General features: G+C 38.5%; 1 protein-coding gene across 3 annotated transcripts in view; it reads left to right on the top strand.

Annotated features, from left to right (window-relative positions):
* The first annotated feature begins 18,301 nt into the window (after window positions 1-18,301).
* The window catches only part of LOC145978960 (serine/threonine-protein kinase MARK2), a 170,531-nt gene continuing 165,864 nt past the window's right edge, over window positions 18,302-22,968 (top strand). For 2 of the 3 annotated variants that reach the window (XM_083111994.1, XM_083111990.1), the window contains exon 1: window positions 18,302-18,392. The gene's annotated coding sequence lies outside the window, so the exon portion shown is untranslated. Of the gene's footprint in view, window positions 18,513-22,968 lie in introns of all 3 variants that reach the window. The other variant, XM_083111991.1, reaches the window with a different exon arrangement.

Below are 22,968 nucleotides of genomic sequence, written 5' to 3'. Positions count from 1 at the left end.
TATATAGTGGATCTTAATACAAATCCAATCAAGTAAACATTTTTGCATAAGATGCAAAAATCAGCACGCTTGGGCAAATTTCATTCTTCCCAGGCCTACATTATTATTTGTGATGTTAGAAAATAATTTCTGCAGTACCGTCAAAGTGGCCAAATTTGATTCCGTGCAGAAGAATCAATCTTTGAAGCACATCTCGTAAAACTATTGATCCTATTCTGATGAATATTCAAAGCATAATACATTCTGAAATAAAATTATAATCTTCAGCAGTCACTTCTCTAACCAAAATGCCCAGTGCAAGAGTTGCAACTACATATATTATTGATTTTATGTCAATATATTTGTCGTAGTGGAGGTGGATTTGTAGTGAAAATATTTTTGTTCCTTGAGAGTGGCACGTCCTAAGTGGACGATATTTCTCACATCCTCCCTATTTTTAGCCCTAAGTTCTGAATTCCATTCGTTGAACAAGAAAAGTAAGATATTTCATAATGGAATAGAAAATGGCATCATTAATACAGTTTCTATTCAAGGGTGTTTTCGCTTATTTCATGCCTACTTTACTAAGTTAGTGCCACTTTTCTGAAGCATGAAAAGCTAAAATCTTTATGCGCTCCCTACTGTTGGACAGTTTAGAGTCACACTATGAGGCAGAATGGAAGCCAAAATAAGACCTTCAGCAGCTGGTTGCAATGATTGAAACATTCAAAATTTCCTTTTACGAACTTTATAAGCTTTGTGTTATTGAAATGTTCATATCAACATCAACGGTGGCTTGCGACAAACCTTCGAAATCTAATTGGTGACGAGAGGTTGAGTGCTCTATCTCCTCTGTCTGCTCTGTCCTTTGAAGAGCTTGCAAAATCTTTGGATTTAATAAAGGTTGTGGTTGCTCATAAAAACAGACGTATCTTATCGTAGTTTCTTGCTGTGGCTCATTTTCTCATTTTAACAACAAGTTAGTCACACTGTTTACATAGAAATAGTGTTACGTGTAGTATTTATACGAATATCCAGCGAGTTGATAATGTAATGAGTGTAGTTTCTATGGTGTATTTTGTACTCTTCACATGAATAGTAAGACTCTGATATTATTCTACTAAATAATGGCTTAGGAAAAGAAACAATATAATTATTGCATTTTATTTGACATAAAAGATTCGTGCCTAAAAGTACTTTTGTATATGATGAAACAAAATGCAACTTCTCATCGATTTATCTTGAGTTCTGATTGTAAAATACGCAAGCGGTAAAATTATACCCGAAAAGTACGAAGTAAGTACATTTCAGTCGATATTAGTTAGCCCCCCGAGAATTTGACTCCGAAATCTGTAGCCACTTATTTCCGGCTGGCGCCGTCACTGAGGTACAGGAATACATTGTACCCCCTCAAGTTGGTCTGTCGTGTCTCGTCTCGTTCGTGTAAGTATTTCGTCTCGGAAAATTCCATTTTAAATATTCAAAAGAAAATGGGATCAGTCATATACTCTTCTCATGAAGATTTGTATCTTATCTTCGAATCAACGCAACCACTTCTTTAGAATAGTGTACCCCCCTTACGCAAAGGAGCATTCGTCTGCAGCGTGATTTTCTGATGGCAAATCTGATTCAATCGTTCCACACACATTTTAAACAACTAGTAGCAAGTGCAATGTAGTAGAATAAGTTTACAATGGTTTGAATTTCTGTGGTAAGGAAGATAACGCTTGTAAGTTATAAACAATATACACTTTTTTATTGGGCCTTGCGTCTGCTGTCAAATTACCAAAGGTAGGGGGAGGGGTACAAGGGGTACAACTCGATTTACGTATTTAAGGGGTACAGTACCCCTTCAAAAATTTGAGGGGTACAATGTACCCCTGTACCCCCCCCCCCCCCGTTCCTGTGCCACTGTTTGTTACCACCGCTAAATGCATTATATAATATGGTAGTAGTGTCTACCAAACATTTCCGGTAGTTCACGGTTATTTGTTGAAGACATGGTTCAAACAAAATCAATACGCTTGTTATCAAAAACTTGAATGCAGAGAACCTAAAAAGCATATCGTGAACGATTATGGTCATTATAGCGCAGGCCCGTAGCCAGGCAGAGACCATGGGGCTCAGCCCCCTGGAATTACCGTCAGCCCCCCTGGCACTGCCGTCAGCCCCCTTGACATTAGGTAAAACTATTTTGTATAATTTGTTTGCAGTGCAAAGTGAAAATGTGGACAGCAGATATTATTTTGCTCACAACTTTTGTGAAGGGTAAATTCAAACAGCATGAAGAGAAGCGGCAAATATTTAGAAGATTCTCTTCTCTAGACTTTAGAAAGATCCTTCGTAAGGGAGCTTCTTTTTCTGTGCCTTCGCTGCCTCTGTTGCGACCTCCCGTTTAGACTGAAATCTGTGACACTGACGTCATCATGAAAATTCCCTCCATATCTGCGTCAAAGGTCAACAGCTCCTAAGTTTTTGGGAACGAAGGGGAATTTCATTGCTTCAACATGGTTTGGAATGTACGCTAGGCCCTATAATTGAATAGTGTACCATTTTTCTTGTGTGATGTAAGTAGTATGGAGTGTGTAGTAATGGACGAATTCAGTAGCATTCAATTAACAACACTTCAAGTGATATTTTAGAAGATATAGAAAAATGTAGTATTTGTATGATATTTCTGAACTTTATATAACTTAATGACCCTCCCCCCCCCCCCACACACAATTTGCCTTCATTTAATACTGTTAAACTTTGGAAAAATGGACTTGGTTTACAAAGCCCCCACTGATAACCTGCGAGCCGCCCCTGGAGATCAATTCTAGCTGCGGGCCTGTTATAGCGTGAAGCTTAATTAGCAGAACATTCGAAGAAGTCTGATGAAATCGGTGTTCGCTTCTTCGAATTGCAGAGCAAGGTCCAGACTTTAATATTGTGCAATCCTGAGGTAAATATGCAACTGAGTTACTGCAGTTGTTTCCCGTTACTGCTTGTCACTGTAAATAAGGAAATGGCCGCGAAAAACAGGAAGAATTAATGGTGGTGTGCGAGAACAGAACACCATCATTATTGTTACGTGAAGCGAATCTAATAGCAGTTGTAAAGAACTTACTAATTGAAATACCTTATATTTCCTGTACGTAATACTGCGACAAATAAAAGTAATTTCAAATATCGAAACTTGAGTACATGGGTGACGGATATATTCGGAAGACTGATCTATTGACGTCATGTTTTGTGTCATCAAAAGAGACATTTTAAAGATAGAAAATGGAGGGCAATACAAGAAGCAAGATAGGAAAGAGATAGTGTAAATATTAAAGAAGGGAAACGCACCATATTATGCCTTGGCATAATTATCGCCACCGAAAATTGGAAGCACTTGATTAAAATGTGCATCATAATAATCTGACTTTAATTCTATATGTAATCGGCTCTGTAACCTTCTTAAACCTGAAGGTTTATGGCTGCAGCAAGCCTATCTGTCCCTATCCTGGGCAAGATCAATCCAATCTTTTCCATCCTTACCGATTTCCTTTAGGTCCATCTCAACGTTATTCCTCCAGCTTCGTCTTGGCCTTCCTACTGCTGGTCTCTTACCATCAGGTTTCCCAACAAGAATCCCATAAACTTCTCTTTCCTCTCCCATTCGTGCCATGTGGCCTGCCCACCTAAGTCTTTTTGATTTAATCATAAAATGGTAATCGGTGCTCGTTTAAAGGAGAGTTTCCCCGAGTTCTTTATTGCTTTCATTTGAATATGTTGATTTTCTCAAAATTACAGAGGTCAGAGGGGTTTCCTTTTCAGCTTCCTTGCGTACACTATACTGAACGCAACTCCAACTGGCGGCTGGGAAACAGCGAATCACCGATCAGTTGAATTTTCTTCGACTGAGATCGGGCATTTTCGAGTCACAAGGTACCGAACGTTGTTTGCGGCACCAAACAAATTAACGTTGGCAACTGAGTTTGTTGACGCCCATTGAGCCACACACCCCCGAAGACGATTGAGGGACAGAAATAGCCGTCAAGGTCAGCCGCCAGTTGGAGTTGCGTTCAGTATAGTGGCCGCATAAATTACACAGAAAACTACTAAATACGTGACTGTAGAGTTGGATGCATAAATATTATCAAGAAAATTGTCCATCACCATGTTTACTCCGTAAGTTTTGCCCAATGAAAGCTTCAAGAATTTAAGCAAACACCAAGCATACCTCTGACCAGCATACGTAAAAATCCATCCACACGTAGGATGCAAGAGAATAATTATTGAAAATCATAATAATAATAACCCGTGGCTCGACAGTCCTTGAAGGTCCTTGGCCTATCTCCCGACCATAGCTCCCGACTGCCAGTCTTCCTCCCACAATCCTACCTATAATAGAGGTGTGGAGATCTTCAATCAGTAATGGGGTGACGTGCAGTCAGCACGTCGAACCTCTAGCCGTTATAGGAGAGTTCCGAGACCGATACTCACTCGTAGCTCCCTAATTTCCTCACGATGGTGGGTTGCCACAGGTCCTCTTACACAGGCCGAAAACCCAGAGACTAAACACAGGCGGACTCGAACCCATGCCGTACAATTATTGAAAATAGTTATGGACTATTTACCGAGCAATACTTGTGCATCCAACTGTACTGTAAATTCACCTCACTTAGTAGTGTTTCAATTTCCTTATTTATACAGCATTTTTGTGCAGTGTCGGTCAAACTGCCACATCCAGCATAGAATTTTCCAAGCATGGGTGAGTAGTTGTATATTTTGAGTGGTTATCTGCAATTAAATTTGCCCAGGGGTGCCCATCCCCCCCCCAAGGCCAATGCCGCATCCCCCCAAAATCATGTCATGCACCCCCCCCCAAATCATATCATTCGCATCCTTAAACCATATCGTAATCCCCACAAAATATTTAATTACGACAGCGTGTCTACCGTTCATAGCTTTACTGAACATTATAATTGATCTGCCCCTCCTCCCTAAACAGGGGTGCCATCACTCAAGACCACCCCTAAAATCGTTCATCATAATCGAGAATATCGCGTGGATCCCACTTTAAACTGTAGGTTCAGTCCCGATTAGCCTTAGAGTGCATAAAGTGGGCTTAAAACACCAAATCAATCAATCGAGAATATCGCTTGTCTTGTAATGCAGCTTTAGTATAAAAACTTCATAATCATCTCATTAAAGCGCCAAACACACATCGTAGCAACAAATTATTGCGAGCAAGAAAATTTTTACATCCATTTCTTTGCAGGCTTTGAAGAATATTAATTTAATGGGGTGTCAATACTTTCTTAAGATCCCGAGATATTTAATCTTTTCCTTTCCCAGCTTTTCCTTTGGCACATTCGGGGTCGAAAACGTGTGGATGTATGCCTTATCGCTACATACAGTCTCCAAAATGTAATGTTCGAACTCTCTCTCCACTACAGAAATCCCTTGACAATCTAAGATTTAACAGTTTATCAAGAGCTTACTACATGATTTAAGTGGTCCTTCTCAGAGGAGACAATTCTTATTAAAATTTCAAGTTTAGTCAAACTATATTTATTATTTATGTTAGGGTGGACATTCAAACTCTTTGAAATTATAGGGACCAGTACCAAATATTTTACAGACATTATGAAAAAATAATTTCTCTCGTGAGTCGGTTGTGCTGATTGTAATGAAAGTACTCTCTCAACATTTGAATTATGACCTGTAATGGCAAACAAATATTCAGCATTTACCGTAATTTAAAATAGTTCCAGAAGTTTCATCTTGGGTAGTTTTTAGTTCAATAACAGGGTGTCTACAAAAATAACAAATCCAGAAATCTTGACTTTTTCTGGACTTTTCTAGACCTTTTTCCAGTTTTTCTTAACGTTTATTTATTCGACCCCTACTTAGATAAAGTTGGAAATTAGTAATTAAGAAAATACATATTTATTTAATGAAAACCCCTACCAAAGGGCCAGTTAAGATGAAAACTGAAGCTGAATTTAAGAAGAGAATTAGATCTGCTTTCTCGTATTAATGCATCCTGAACTGTGTTTGGCAGACAAGCGAGGCTTTGGCGTCTGGACACACAGCCAGTATAATCTTATGTGGGGCTTGTGTCGGTTGTCCCTATATGTTTGTGACTGTCCCTTCATCCATTTTATCTTACCACCATTCATCCTCATCTTCGCGATTAGCCAGAGGGACAGAGAAATGTGAAGTAAAATATACTAAATCAACCAATCAGTCATTATGATAGTAAAAATTCTTGACCACAAGAATACTTTATTGCCTTTTAATTGACTTCTTTTTGATTTCTTTACTTTTTCTTGACTTTCACGACTTTCTTGACTGGCAGACACCCTGAATAACTTCGCTCTATATACCCCTGCTTTACAATCAAATTATATTGAATAGCAACACCTTGTTTCATCAGTATAAACCCTAAGGCAAAAAATTCTACTCAGGTATTGAACAGCGACGTTATCAGAATGTGGTCCCAAAACTTTGTTCATTAATTACTTCCGTTTTCCCGTTTGGTTAATAGCAGGACAAACTTTTTCTTTTTGGCCAATGACTGAATCGAAATATATTTTACTATTGAGTTTGGAAGCACAGTCCATAGACTTGTAACTTGCATAATTTTTTTGTTACATATTTTCCTAATTAATATTATGTGATGCTCAAAATGTAGGACATTTATAATATTTTTCAAATTCCTCCCGGACGCCGGACATAAGGCTAAAATGTAGGACATGTCCGGGAAAATCCGGACGTCTGGTAACCCTACCCATATAGTGTTAGCTTTCGCTGAAAAGCTCCATTCGTACTCCCTAATAGGTCTATCTGGCTGAAATCTGCGAACACTCATTTCAGTAATAGTACGCTCTGAGCTCAACAGATGGCAGACCACGACACTTGTGGCTCTGCGATTTCTTCTTGCAGCACAGCTGTTCACGCCAGCTTGTCAATTTAGGCTGGAAGATTTTCTTGCCTTTGCTCATTGACAACAGTTGCCTGCAGACAAAACAAAAACATTTTCTACCGAAAATTCTCAAAACGTTTGATGCTGTGTAGAAGCTAAAACTAGTGCACAGAAGGATGAAAAAGACTTTTAGGTTCGCGCAGTTCAAATATAAAGGAATGAAGTCTCCGTGATTTGCAATGTAAGTTTAGCCTAATAACATCTCTGCTATAAGCTACTATGAGCCCTAACTTCGAGTCCGTCTAGAGCATTAATAATAAAGAGTTGATCCAGTGGTGCAGGAACAGCGCAGGACGATACACCGGTGACCCCTAAATTTTGGCGTGGGGATTCACTAACCTCCCCCCCCCCCTTGTCTTTTGATCCGAATTGTAGAGACAAGAGATGCTGCCTTTCAAAGAGTCTTGTTTGTAGTACCTAAATGCAATGCAAGTTTATTTTATGTACATTATCTCCCCCACCAAAAAAAAAAAATCAAAATCACTATAATCACTTGCTCTGTGTTGTTGGAAAACTTTATAACGAAGTAAAAACTGTCTAAAATGAATGCAAAACATTTTAATGAAGCTTAGAGCTCATATGTTCCTGAATTGCAATAATATTTAAAACCTTAGCCTGACGGTTATGCTAGAGTCTTTAAACTTAGAACTCGAATTCAATCATAAATTAATAACCTGGAATTACCCAACAAATTCATGGTTTCTGTGATTGGGAGCTTCGTCTAACATAAAAGTCATATTGTACATACAGCTTAATCAGTATGTACAATTTTATTTAGATGGATCCACTTCTGAAGTAAGTAAGTAAGTAAGTAAGTTTCCAGAACGAGAATTAAAATGAAAGGAAAACCTATTCCCCTGTTCATTTTATGGGTTGGTGCATGCCTAATTACAACCATGAGGGAAAACTATAGAGAATTGACATTGCTTTTTTATGCACGTGTAACTTTCGAGATTTCTACAATTGTCAGCTACAGCTGATATTGATTCAGATTCTCATGCATTGACAATACCTGATGACTCATTGGCGTCGATTAGGCGAAAGTGACGTTTTCTGTTTTTCTTCCCGGACTGAAGGAAGCCATCAAAGAAAGGAGTGACCGAACATGCACGTGCATAAGTGATATTTCTTCGCTTCGCTTGCTAACACTTGCTTCATGATTTGTTATTTCACGGCGTTACTTTTTCTCTCTCCAGTGTAGCGAAGTAACAATTACGTTTTTAGAATAAAGGTATAACTGTAAGAACTAGTTACTTTTCTAAATGAATAACTGTAACTCAGTTCCTTTTTTTTCAGCAACGAGTAACTAAATTACTATTGTAGTTATTTCTTACACGTTTCGATAACAGCGAGGAACGAGAACATTATAGTTTATTGAAAATATAAACGTAATGTTCATATATACTGTAATCTATATACATTTCTTACAAGCATATATGGCGCCTCTTGATTGTGTAATGGCCTTGAAATCAAGAGGTCTCGGGTTCTATCTCCGGTGCAGACATGTGGTGGTTCGGATTCCATGTTGAGTGCCCGATTAGCGTATCTGTGCATAAAGTGGACTTAAAAATAAAAACTCAAACTCAAATATTACGAGCAAATGTTTTGTGTGACGTATTTTTTTACAATCAATTTAAAATGTTCTTACTTTTATGTTTTCATGGTCATCATTAAACAAAAATTGCAGCCTTCTTGAAGTTCCTGTAAATTTCTACGAGTTGTTGATAATCTCTATAACGGTAATTCTAACTCAATTGCTGTTAAAAGAGTACAACGACAGTTTTTCCTCTTCTTCTCTCTCTTTCCTTGATAATGTATTAGTTAGGCTTGTCTTGTCTTGGATGTTCGGAAGATGAGGCAGGGGGGATCGCGCCTCCTGGAAAATTAATGTCAAACAAATATATTTCACATATATTATTTTGTTTCACTCACAGTGTATTTTCTTTCGTGATAACTTCAAAGAAAATATGTCTCATTTACCCCCTGGAAAAATTACCTTGCTTGACCCTCCCTGACAAAATACTGAGGACGTCCATGTACTGATTATAAAAATACAAGAGAAACAAGGAAATATGAAAATTTGGAGAGGATGGATACAGAAAGGGAGATGGGGGAAATAGGGTAACAGTAGGAAGGGTGAAAATTTATAAGGAGCCAGTGGAAAGAAGTCAAAAACAGAGAGACAGAAAGAGATAGAGAAGTTTGAAAAAGGAAAGAAATATAGGAAACTAAGAGTTAAAAAATGTAAAGACGGGAATCGAAAGAGAAAGAGAAGTAAAAAGTGGGTGAACTAAATCGAAAGATAGAGAATCGAGAAAGAGAAGTAGAAAACGGTGACAGGTAATAAGCGACAGAGGGGTGTAAGGGGTGATTTTCCACGTAGTACACCCAACTGTCAACCTCACTTCCACGTTAGTACACCCTGGACTGAAGACTAACGAGGCTCTGGCGACTGGCCCCATGGCCAGTATAATTTTGTTTGTATTGTTCTGTTCTTTTGTCCTTATGTGTGCTGAGTGCCCCTTTACAGCCTCAGCTTTTAACAGAAGTCAGAACGTTTTAAGATTTTTAATTACGCAACGTTAGAGTTGTTCTTTGTAATGATAAGGGGCTGGCCCCCGTATAATGTGACGGGAGCAAAATAGCCTAAGTGCTGACGCTCCCACAATTTTAAAATCAAATTCAAATTCAAATAAGCGACAGAGGTAAAGAAAGGAAATGGAAAGACAGGAATCAAGAGAATGAAAGTGAGAGATAATAGAAGGGAAACGACCGCAGGGAGGAAGAGAAAGAAAAATAGAAACTAAAGGATACAGAAATTCAATTGAGGGAGAGGCTATAATGGAATAAATCGACTCATCATACTGAAGTTCTAAACCTATTTTTATTGAAATTGAAATTCGCTTCTCAGATTGCACTTTTAAAATTAAATCTAGCAGTCTCTTCTTAATACCTTTCCATTCTCGTCGCAAATCGGGATATTGAACCGTCCCGACTAACTATTTTGCAATTGTGGGATATGGAACCGTATTCGGGCACTATCGCAGATTATATGGCATTCGTGGCAACCCAGAGATAAATTTTTCTACAATTTATAATTCGTTGCGACAAAGCAGGCGAGTGGCAGTAAGTTTCTAAACAGCATTCGCAACACACAGGTCAAAATTTCTTTCCCTTTTCTTTCTACAAGTAATATTAAGCCTTTATAATTTTAAGCAGTGGCCATGACATTTGTGTTGGAAAACGATAAGATGGATTAAATTTTTTGGTACTATTTTCTGTAAATTTGAAAATGATATTGCATGCCTCTTTGAAAATAAGTGTTGATAGTGTTCAAATTTAATAACTAGACCTTTCTCTAATTATTTTATGTAGACTAGCGTTATTTAAGCGTAGATGCACGATTGGTCCTCAGCTGGCCATGGGTGTTTCTTTGTGACTGTATCTTATCATCAGTTATCCTCATTGCGATGCAAAATAAGACAAAGAAAAGATTTGCCATGCAGCAAATTTCAGAGCAACCTAATGCGACTACTCGATTTTTATTATAGAGTATGTGACTCCTTCGCATTGATTGTTATCCTTTTCACTGGAACTGTTACAAACTTCCTGATTTGTTGTTTGCGGGATTATCACTTGAGTGTAAATCCTGCGTCGTTCCCACTAATTGCACTACTTTCACTCGGTTTTACTTTGGATCTTTCCGTCTGTTGTTTCTTCCGCTTTGGGACGCTAAGGTTTCCCCTTCAACTAGCGAGCAGTCTTAAAAATAGCATATCTTGTCACATACGCTTTTTTCCGATACTTCCTCTGCGAGAATGCAATAATGTGGGATTTATTACACCACGGCTGTCTAGCTTCGAACTACAAGGCGGTTTTATTGTCCTTGGACATACACATTCCAGCGTGCGGTATTAAAATCGCATTTTTTTAACGGATAAAAAAGGCTGATTAAGTGTGCGAGATCTAAAAATGTTTATGTCAAAAATAAACAAGGTAACTGCTATGGGCACGACAAAGGTATATTCCTTGCTGTGGCTACTCTATGGTAAACAGTGTTCCTAATCGCTACAATAGAAGATAGCTTCGATACATCCTCTCTACTTCTACGTAGCTAATATGTAGCTCTTCTACAGCTTTTAGGGAGCATTCAGACCAAAGCGACACGCGACACGGCTCCTTTAGTCTACAAGCAAAACATTCACCGACACCGAGCATGCGCGAACAACAGACCTAAGCGATACGATTTGCGATATTGAGAAGACAGCTCAGTCCGAGCGATACGCAAGCAACGCGTGCAGCTTGTCTTGTCGCTTCGGTTCGAAAAATGGCATTTTCTGAAGTTTGGTTTTCAATGGATAAATGTCGTTTGTCACCTGTCGCTTCGGCCTGAAAGCTTCCTGGCAGATAAGTATCTCGCTATAGCTTTTCAACAGCGTTACTCGCTGTTTCGCTACATTGAATAAATATAATCCCGAACCATTGTTATTATTATAACATTTCATCATGACAGTTATGTATGTATGTATGTACGTTATTTCCATTTCATCTGATCACCATATATCCCCATCGTCGCGATTAGGCAAAAGTGGATGAAAATTAAGTTAAATAAATAAATAAACTGGATTGGATTTATTTATTTATTTTACTTCTCTTTTCTGCCACTTTTGGCTAATCGCGAAGATGAGAATGAGTGATGATATGATGAAATTGATGAAGGACCTCACAAACACCTATGCTCTAGCCAGGATTCAAATCCCTGACACCTGGCGTCGTAGCGCGCTGTGCTAACCACTACGACAAATAAATAAATGAACGAATGCATGAAAATTACTTCCAGTATATGCCCATTAAGCTCAAATATGCATTTATATGCACCGTGAAACTGTGCCAGAGTATTCCCCATCATGGGAAATGAACGAATCCTTCCAAAACATGAATTTTCCAATAAAATTTGAACTATTTTTCCCCCACCAGTAATCGCTTCCCCATTGTTTCCATAGCTTCTATACCAAGTTTCAGCGCAATCCGTTGCTTGGAACGGACACCAGAGGGCTCTGTAGGGCAACTCTAATACTGGTCATCCAGTAGGTGAGACACTTCACCAAACTCAACTCAGAAACAGCACCATGACTACGAGAAGTTTTCTTGAGAAAAGCACGCTCAGCTTGATAGCTTCTGCATGCGTGCAGAAAGCAATAATAGCATTGCAATGGCTACAGATAATTAACAATTGTTTTCGAGCGCTGTAAAGGAAAAAAAAACAGCAAAGAAAGATAACATTCTCCTTGTGGAGAAGTAGCAGTTGACGTTGAAATTTTAATTGATCTCAAGCGTTCGTAGACCTAAAGACGAAATGTGTACGTTCAAAAAAGAAATAATAAATAAACAATAACCTGACGTAATAATGTCATTGTATCAGAAGAACAGAAACTATCATATCGGTGATACAAGGCTTATCTACTATATGTTGGTCAGGCAAAATCATGGCGTCACCGCTAAGCAACACGTCATCGAAGGGCTTCTATTCGCTGATCTTGTTTGTATTAAAAATTTACATCATGTAGTAATATTATAAGAAATGGGTTTCCATTCAAGTTTTGAATTCTTTAATGCGCTGGTTCCGATAGCGTCTTGCTTCATTAATTGATTTGGTTAATTTTACTTCGCTTTTCTGCCACTTCTGGCTAATCGCGAAAGATGATAATGAGTGATGATATTATGAAATATGAACACTCACATGTTTCAGGCACACAGATCAGATCATGCGTTGAAAACATGCCGGGTAAGCGTTGTGTGTATGGTTTTTGCCGAAGTGATTCAAAGTATGAAGAAATGTACGTGTAGGTTACGTGCAAGTACCGCAAATTTTCTCGCAGTAAGAAGGCGTCTCATACACTTTCCTTAATACACGCAAGGGACTTCATGCTGTTTCTTCCCAAAGTGCACTGCGTGATGACGTCAAGTTGAATATCATAAATTCCATCATATCACTATTCATCAACTTCGCAATTAGCCAAAAGTGCCAGAAAAGCGAAGTGAAATAAACAAAGTCAAATCAAATCCGATAGCGATTTGAGCAGTCTCGTGTCGAACTTTATAAACCCTAGCCCAGTTACCACAAGTAAAAAAAAAATAAAAAAATAAAAGAAACTGAAACTCTCCTGTCCACCAATTAGACCTTTGGAGAAGAGAGCATATCAAACAACTTCATCACTTGTATGCACGTGTTCATGTTCAAGCTGTCTAGTCTCTTGGAATTGACCAATCAGCATGACGCCCCACTCCTTTTCGAATTCCAAGAAATTATATTAACATCACCCAAAAATAGTAACAGTATCCACAGCCGTCAATCAAATGCTGCACATTAACCAAAGGCACATCAGAACTCTTTTTCTTCATGGTTTGACCTTGTCGCTGCTCATCTCAACATAGCAGGCACAAGATATACCCGGTACTTCGCAATATTCATTGACTTTCGGTCCAATGGTATCGAGAAGGGGGAGATGTAATCAACATATCAAGAAATGTTGATATGGAAGTGACATTTAAGGAAAGCTACCATTAGTGCTTGAAGGTATAGTTGTTATGTGGGGAAATAATTCTTCAGGGCTTGGAATAGTTGGGGGTGGGGGCAGGGTGCGAAACCCTGAGGGGGATAGGAGGATTTCTTTCCACCAATAATCTTGGCCTCGAAAATTCCTCCCACCAAAAATTTCTGGGTGGAGTGTTTATTGTAACAACAAGAGATAAACAATTAGTTTTGACTTTAAATATACTTTACTAAGGATAATATCAAAAAACACACGCAAAGTAATGTGGTTTTGAGTGCTGAATGTTCTCTCTTTCTTTGCAAGAGATCATTAACAGATCTACACCAATAACAATATACGCACAATAAATGTAAAACAAGGATTCAAGATAAGCATAACTGTGAAATCTAAAGAAAACTGTCACATAATACAGAGCATTCCCTGACATTCGCTAGGAGACTCGGCGGCAAGCGGCTCGGCATCAGCGCTTGTCTTTCCCGGTGAACGGGTTTGTGACAGTCGCTTATATTGAACCTCGTAAAGACGTTTAGAGTAACAGAGTCAGTTCTGAATAAAAGTGGAAAGAAAAATGGGGAAATGAAGTATACAAAGACAATCTGCACACCATCCGTGAGTTAAAAGATAGTATTGTACGAAAAATCGGGAGAATTACAGTAGACGAACTTGCACGTGTAAATGCCAATTTCCTTCGGAGATGCCAGGAATGTGTTGCACTAGACGGACATCATTTTTCAACAGCTTCTGTAGTCAAGGTTAGTACACAATATAAAAACTGTAATTTTAATAGCCGACTCTAGCGACTGTCGCTGACCCGTTCAGCGGGAAAGACAAGCGCTGATGCCGGGCAGCTTGCCGCCGAGTCTCGTAGCGAATGTCAGGGAATGCTCTGTACAACTATTTCGTAATTTATTGACATCTTTAACCAGTTAGTAAAGGAATTAGTTTGCTACTTTAAATATCTGATATACATACACACACACACACGCACACATATATATAAGTAAATTAATTCCTTTTTATGTATTTAATAATGTATTTTTAAATATTTAGTAATTAACTTTTATTCTTAATAACGTTATAAATATGTATTATATATATAATTGTGCGTGTGTGTGTGTGTGTAGATTAAAATTTTCCTCCCCTATTGGTCTTCAGTGATTTCGCACCCTGGTTGGGGGGGGGGAGGGTTGCGCGTATGGTTGAACGTGGCTACAATGAATAAGGTGGGGGAGGTATTTTACGGAAATTTTTCAACCTAAAGGATAGTGCACTTATGGGCGTACCCAGGCTCTTTTTCCAGGGGAGGGGACAGAACAAAACTTTTTCTAAGACGGGTGGGGACAAATTAATTTTTCTTCCTGGGAGACAAACAACACCTTCCCATGGAATATACACTTCGGAATTGTGGCAATGTTGAATTGATTGATTGATTTAGTTTATCTTACTTAGTTTTTCTTTCACTTTTGACTAATCGAAAATATGATGATGAGTGATGATATCATGAAATCGATGAAGGGACACTCACAAAGAACACCACTTGTTTTCCACAGGGGATGAAGTGGCCCCGCTGGATATGCCCACGAGCGCACGCACTCAATCGGAAGACATCGGCGCCTACACATATTTCACGGGATGATATTCGTCCACCCTGGTAAACTCTTTCAGTGGCGTACTCAAGGGGGTTAGTGGGGAATATAACCTCCGCCTTTGGCCCAGAATTAAAAAAAAAAGGAAGTCCAAAAGTAGGAAAAGTTGGCAAAATGAGGACTGACTAATAATGAAGTATACGTAAACTCCCCCTCCCCTTGCGAAGATCCTGGGCACGCCACTGAACACTTTTGATTGTGATTCGTAGCTTGGGAGGGGGTGGGGATTATATTAGTTACCCCGTGTTTTACTGTACAGTTTTGTTTCGCAACAGCGACCATATTTCCACGGGTCCCCCGTTCTATATTTCCTTAGGGGGTGGGGGTCCATAAAACAAGAGTATATCAGTTCTGCTTTTATGTTTGCAAATTACGGTTTAATGTCAATAACTTTTAGGGACAGGGAGATGTATATCTGAAAGGGGGGGGGATGTAAACCGTGACTTCAGCGCCTGCCGTAACGGGACACCGGGCCGGGCCTACAGTTGAAAGCGGTATCTGCATCATCAATCAGTTGTGTGCCACCATGACATTTGTCTACCCTGATTCACGTCGCTTTTTTCCTCTTTGGGCTAATCGCAACGACGAAGGCGAATGATGACGTAAAATAGACGAGGGAGTGGAATAATCAAAACGAAATACCAAGTCGGGACTCGAACCCAACGGGCTTGGCGGGGTCGTTTGATTGCACACATCTGGTCGATTGCAGCGGCGTATACTCTGGGTCACCTAGGTAATCGGAGATGACCCGGCTATAATTTTTTAAAAAAGTTGTTTTTTATTTCTTCGCAATATTCTTCCGAACCAATCTTTGAATCACATATTTCTTTGCTTCCAGCGCGCGAATGTTTTCAACCGTTTGCCGCGGAATGTCCGTGAGGCTTTTTCTCCAGCTGGTGGAATCTGGTGACGTCAGGGTGAGATTCCACCGGCTCCCTTTAAAACCCTTGACGGGAGGGGATGGAAACACTGCTTCTCAGGCGCGGTTATTCCGTGGCAAGGGTAAGCTCCTTCTGGAAAGAGTCCATCGGTCGCACTCTCCACCTCAGAGCCTTTGCCGTTCCCTTGGCTGGTACCCTCTTCTGCCATTCTTCCCCGATGGCCTTTGTATCGTAGGAGCTGTGTTGTTTACGACAGGGAAATTTATCAGGAAACAGGTTTTGGGTTCACAAATTACGTACTGAAAAGGAAAGAAGAGAAAATACATCTGAAAATGCGCGAGAAACAGAGAAATCTGAACAACATTTGCGAACCAATTCTATGAAAATTCTCATTTTACGTTTGCTTCTGTCTTCCTGATCTCTGCTATTTCAACAGATATTGTCAAAGGAAAAAAAAAAACTATTACACCGACCTCCATTGCGGAGTGTTAGCACAGCTCCCTACGACACCAGAGCTCCAGGGTTCGAATACCGGTCTAGGCATGGGTGTTCTTTGTAAATGTCCCTTCATCAATGTCATATCATCACTCGTAGTGATTAGCCAAAAGTGGCAGAAAAGCGACGTCAAATAACAGTTTAATCAATCGATTAATGAAGTAATTAAACTATTTATATGCTTACTTTTTTCATTTTTGTATTTTAAAATGCGTGATTACTTTCTTTGTAGCCTTCAAAACCAGTGAGAGTACTTCTTTCACAGAAATGAATAATTTTTAAAAGGGAAAGCTAAAAAAAAAAGGTAAAGTGTTCCCCTGTGCTTAGCACCACGCCATGAAGGCGTATAGGGGGTGTGGGGGTAACGCCCCACACTTTCTTGATCCGGTCAAGAGTGGGGGTGATGTGATCAGCATCACGCCCCTGACCGCCTTTACCCCCCAGGGTTTCCCCCAGGTACCCATGTTATTCGACGCTGGGTGGCTATCAGAAATAAATTATATATATATATATGTACACATATATTAGGTAATTTAAGTTGCTTTTCCCCCCTCTTTAGATTAACAATGATCATAATGATAAAAGATGTTTGAATGTAAAATATATAAACAAAAAACGCAATGATTCCAACTTATAGAACCTCGCGCATCGCAGGGAATATAAAGCTGGGAGAGGGAATTTTTCAACATCCATAGGGAATTTAATTCTGTGTCAAGCAGGAAGGAACCACAATAGAAGATTGGCGCAGGGAATTGAATGCGTGTTGTAGCGATTCGAGAATTTAATATTTGTTTAGCTGTTAGTGGTTTAGTATTTGTGCTAGTGCTGTGTTCACTGAAGTTAAAGGCAATGAATGGATATAATACAATATTTGCTTGCGAAAATATTTGGAACGGGATCTTTTCCGGAGAAATTTCAAATAGTTAATGTGTAGGTCAGTAGCATCTCTTGTACCATAGATCTTGAACTTAAACTTCCGTGTATAAAAACAAAAATCGGGAATGCACGAGTGACTGGGTACTGGGGTAACTTGAATTTTACACTTAAATTAATATTGAGGGTTTTTATTTCACTACCGCATTCCTTTCATATTCTTTGTTACAGGTTTTTTCTTATAGATTTATTATATTCTCTTGTTTTATTGTTTGAAATTCTAAACGTAGATTAACTGCAAGTGCAATCACAACAATTATTCGACAGTGGTCGCAACAATAAGGTAAAATTTTTCACACATATATTCATAAATCCTGTATGGATGTTGAGGTAAATTTGCAGGGAGACTTCAGGAGTGGGTGGATGAATCAAGTGTCGGAGATTACCCACTAGTTAAAACCAGCATACGCCACTGGTCGATTGTACTTTGATTGGTGGTTCGTTTACAGAGGGCAAATTCGTTGGTGATTAGATGAAATTGATGAAGGAAGACTCACACATACCCATGCCAACATCAGGATTCGAACCTTGGACTCCAGCACTCTAGGCGCTCGGCCACGACCTATACATTATTAACGAATGAAACTATGTCGACATTTCATACAGAGCAACTAGACCATGGCTCCTAGTAATTTTTTATTGAAATATATATTCCACCAAACCTTTTCTTTCCTTCCTAGCGGTCTTTACATGTATTGTAGGGATTCCTGTACTTTCATCTTACCTGTACGAAAGCATCGAAAGGCTTGGTGACGATGATTACACCTGGCCTTCGGGATGTGATGACGTCAAGGAATTAGACCAATGGATGAAAGATACAGAGAGTTGCGCACTGACTATATTTTGCGTGGAGCCAGGCAAGTCAGCCATCTTGAAACGAAGTGTGTAATGACTGGAGTAAGGATTTATGTTAATGTATTTGAAGACATCTCTATCTCCATGGGTTAGTACTTTAGTGGCAAGACATAAGAACAACATGGAGATGTTTCGGTGCAAAAGTGTATGTGCAAAGTGAACCAGAAAGCAAGGGGTATAATTTTCGTGGCTGTGAATATTTGTTATGGTAACTCGATGTATAATTACTTGAAATAATTTTTATAGGATGTCACAATCGTGACGGTAATTTTTTGGTGAATTATAGAACAACTATAGATATTAAAATAGGCACTTCATAAGTTATGGAATCCTGAAAGTGCTTACAAATTGGAATCTGTCCAAGCGTAACTATAGTTGAACTCAATCTTGACTTCAGTGTGAGCAAGCAAGCTGCTCATACCGGTAGTGACCTAGAGTAGACTGCAGGTTATTGACAGCAATTTAATCTTACGTGGTAGATATGTATCATTCCGAATTTCACACGTTTATTTTGCTAAATTGAACAGGTAGAGAAGATTAGATTTAGTGCAAACTAATTATTTGTCTCGAATAATGAAATAAATTTAGTTTTTCTGCTCTCTGCATGTTGGTTCAAAGTTGGCATAAGTTGCGAGGATCTGCTAAAAAGAAAGTTTTCGTATTTGCCCCACCCCAGAATAAAGTAGTGTTCTGTTATTGAATATACGTTTATGGGTGGGTAAGGAGAACATAACTTTCGTGAACTATTTCTTTGTCGAAAAGTGCTGTAAGAGGGAAAAATTGAACGTGGGAAAAGTTCGAAGAGTTATTGAGTCACATTAGGCATATACGACACATAATTACTACTGTGGGTGATTAAACGTATTTTGTGGTTTTTAGTACTAGATGGTAATGATAGACATGAATAATCCATGATCTTACAGTTATTTTATAATTGCACATAAGTGTTCATAAATAGATTGTGGGATTGATTGCTGAAATGGTTTCTCTTTTTTTTTTCCTTTGCAACATTTAGCAGAGGCTTTATTTTGATTTGGTAGTTGGACTTTATACTGTATCCTATCAACTTGCCAATAGGCTTCCAGTTCCCACATTATAATGTTGATAAACATTATGTGTTGATTCTGGATTCATTAATTGAACTTTTTCTCTACCTTTGTTGCTCTAGTTTAAAGGTTTTGCATGTAGTGATTGTTTTGTTTTTCGGATCTAGAGACCCAACTTTGTTTTCTAATCTACTTACAGAAAGTAATTACCAGTTGGATAGTTGAAAATAGATTTTTTATTGCTGGGTGAATCTCTTGACGGTTTCAATATAAATCTTCTAGTTACTTATAATAGCCCCGTCTAGTTGGCTGAACTTTTTGACTCGCTTTGACACTTTGCACAGAAGTGTCTAGTTGTTTGCATGGTGCAACACCGAGCCATCTAGTTCGTTGATTTCGAGTCAAGTAGTGTATTTGGTGTCTGCACTAGCTCTCAGACCAGTGTATGTTTGGTGTATGGTCATGTTGTGCATGATAACTAATCAAATGACCGTTTGAAGCAGCAGACAGGCATTTGTTGAATATTCTGAACTTGAACACCACTTTCCATCTAGTTGGTTGAAACCCATTTCCTTACACCACCCTGACACTGGATACACCTGCACTGCACAGAGTGTCAAAAAGTGCAGCCAACTAGACGGGGCTAATATATGTTTTGGAGAACAAGTATCAACATTGGGCATGGGCATCCGGAAGGGGGGGCAAGGGGGAGCCATGCCCCCCCCCTGGAAAACTAAAGTGAACCAAAAATTACATATTTCACACACATAATTTAATTTCAGCCACAATAATGTGTGTTAATTATTGTACGAACATGATAAATTCAAATTTAAGCAATGTTTTTTGAGGGATGAACACTATTATTGGGGAAAATATGCCATGTTGGCCCCCTCCTGAAAAAAAATACCTTCCTTGCCCCTCCCTGGAAAAAATCCTCCGGGCGTCCATGTCATTGGGTAGCTTGTAACCGTACACATCTCGCATGGCAATCCAAGTTGATTAATGTATTTGCACTGATCTAATTTCTGACACTAGGAACTCTCCATCTGCTTTTACAAATTTTGTTTGGGTATCAATTGAAAGTTTGGATGAAATACTTTCTGAAGGCAGCGTCTCTATTCTTGAATATTGTTTTTCGTTTTGTATATGGGATGCCAAAAATTCCTTCTTACAGGTGGGGAGCTGGGGGTTGCGATTTGTAACCTATGCTTACAAATCACTTATTGGAAGCTCCATAAAAAGCCTCTCATTTTTTTTCAATTGGGTTCCAGAGGTTTAATTTTTTTCTCACTTTCATTATTAACCCTTAAGTACTATGGACATTGATAATCACACAATTGTTATGGAGGGGTCTGTCAGACCGCTGTTTTGGTTTTGAACATGTATAGGGTTACCTTGTGTATTTACGGCGAGTTTACACCTCCCACACCATATATATACACACCCATACATTTTAAACCTTTGTCCCTAGGTTCATACATATACAGTATCAGAAGTGTGGAATATAATAGTAATAATTGGCAATCGACAGGTGTTTTCTCAAATCATGACACAATGCCTATTTTCCTTTCGATATATGCATGTTTATTCATTACAGAAGTAGTTAAAATGGACCGTTAATAAGAAAAATCCCCTGTCCCGAAGAGAGTGTGTAGACTTGTATAGCCATTGACTATAAATAAATAAAATAGAAAACCTGCAGTACCAAAAAAGGTGGCTGAAGGTGTGTGCACCCAATTTCCCACATGAAATAAGCTATTGGAATAATGTAAAGATGGCTATGTGTGTGTTATAGAAAGTAAGTTAATATCCCCATCTATTCACATAGCAATAAGAAAGTTGGAGCGATTTTACAATACCGGACGCCTCTCCGATTTCTTTCATTTTTAACATAATCATTAATTGAGGCCTCGTAATCACGAATCTGAAGTTAAAATGTGGTGGTCTCGTTTTGAAAATGGGAAATAAGCGGAAAGGGTATGTTTTTTTGCGAAATACATGTGAATTGTTTTACGAATAGAATTTTAACTATGCTTGCCTAATCTAACCTAACTTTACCTGGAATGGTTCGTGGGGATATCAGGGAAAGGGAATTGTTTGATGGCCAAGTGTGAGCACATACATTAACGAAATCTTAGTTTTGTAGCACTATAACGGCAAACAATTTTTCCTCACAGAAGATGCCATTTTCGAAACATCCATGCTTGTATACGGAGAATGAATGCGGTAATTGAAAAGCTTATTTTACAACTCACATTTTTTTCTACACATCAATTAACAATTTCTACATGTTAACCTCAGATACTTCATCCGGACTAAGCATTTCATGAGTATAAGAAGTAAGAACGAAATTACGGAAGGATCCGGTATTGTAAAATCTTACCAGAAATTTCCCTCAGCCACTCCCTTGGAGAAGAAGATACCTCTTCTCATTGCAGGACTCCACCAAGCATCTGAGAGCCGACTGCTTCATTCCCTTTTCTTCCTATTTATAGGTCCCACTAATGACCCAAAACGTGTTGCTGCTATCTTTGCCTAGCCGCTGCCAATACACCCACATATTCCTACAGCCAAGGGGAAATAAATACAGAAACAGAAATACATCCAAAAGTTACATATGCAGCATTATTTTCCTGTAGTTTACGAGTATTACAAGCATAAGAAAACAGTTTTTCGTTGTGATGTTTCAGGAGAACACACGCTCCCTTCATCAGACATTTATTTTCATTTTGACTAAAGATACAGTTATAACAATAGTTAGCAATTTTTTAAACAAAAATAATCCCTTATATAATGGATGTTGTCAATGTTACATTGTTGTAATATAGCAACTTAACTGTGAAAAGAAGCAGTCTGTTTTATTTTTATTTCAGATACAAAAATTTTGATCACATTATTTTTTTATTTAAAATTATGAATCCCAAATATCATCAGGTAATTCAAAGTTGTCATTGTTTTCACAAAGTGTTGATGTTTTCTGTTATATTAAATTTTAAACATGGTGGCTTACTCCATTTGTGAAAAAGAAAACTCCATACTGGATCTATGTTACCATTTTGATTATTTAATTTATTCCAGTGTTCTTCTGCAATGAACAAAGCTTCCCAGACATTCAACTCTATGTTTCCAGTCAATCTTTTTAAAACCCTTCTCTTTTTAATCAAATGCTTCTCTTTGATGATGTGAGCTGACAAACCTGTACTTGGGTTTAGGTTTATAATGTCCAAATCGTGTTCGTGCCATCTTATTGCCATTTTCCTTGCTGTTTGTCCTACATAATCCTTTGAACTTGAACAACTTGTATGTACGCATTGCTTGCATTGTAGAATTATTTTTCTGTAGTTTACGGTTATTACAAGCATAAGAAAGCAGTTTTTCGTTGTGATGTTTCAGGAGAACACACGCTCCCTTCATCAGACATTTATTTTCATTTTGACGTCACAATGAAAAACTGTTTTCTTATGCTTGTAATAACCGTAAACTACAAGAAAATAATTCTACATATGCAGCATTTTAAAGACACATTGATATAACAGGAGTGACTATTTTCACCATGTGGTGAATCTGGCTTTTGAGCTATTTTCACTAGATTTTGGTAAAACTTTAGTATCTGCCAAA

This window comes from Lepisma saccharinum, chromosome 25 (assembly GCF_977018435.1).
Source record: "Lepisma saccharinum chromosome 25, izLepSacc3.1, whole genome shotgun sequence".
NCBI classification, from domain to species: Eukaryota; Metazoa; Arthropoda; class Insecta; order Zygentoma; family Lepismatidae; genus Lepisma; species Lepisma saccharinum.
This window is presented reverse-complemented; position numbering and strand designations above follow the sequence as displayed.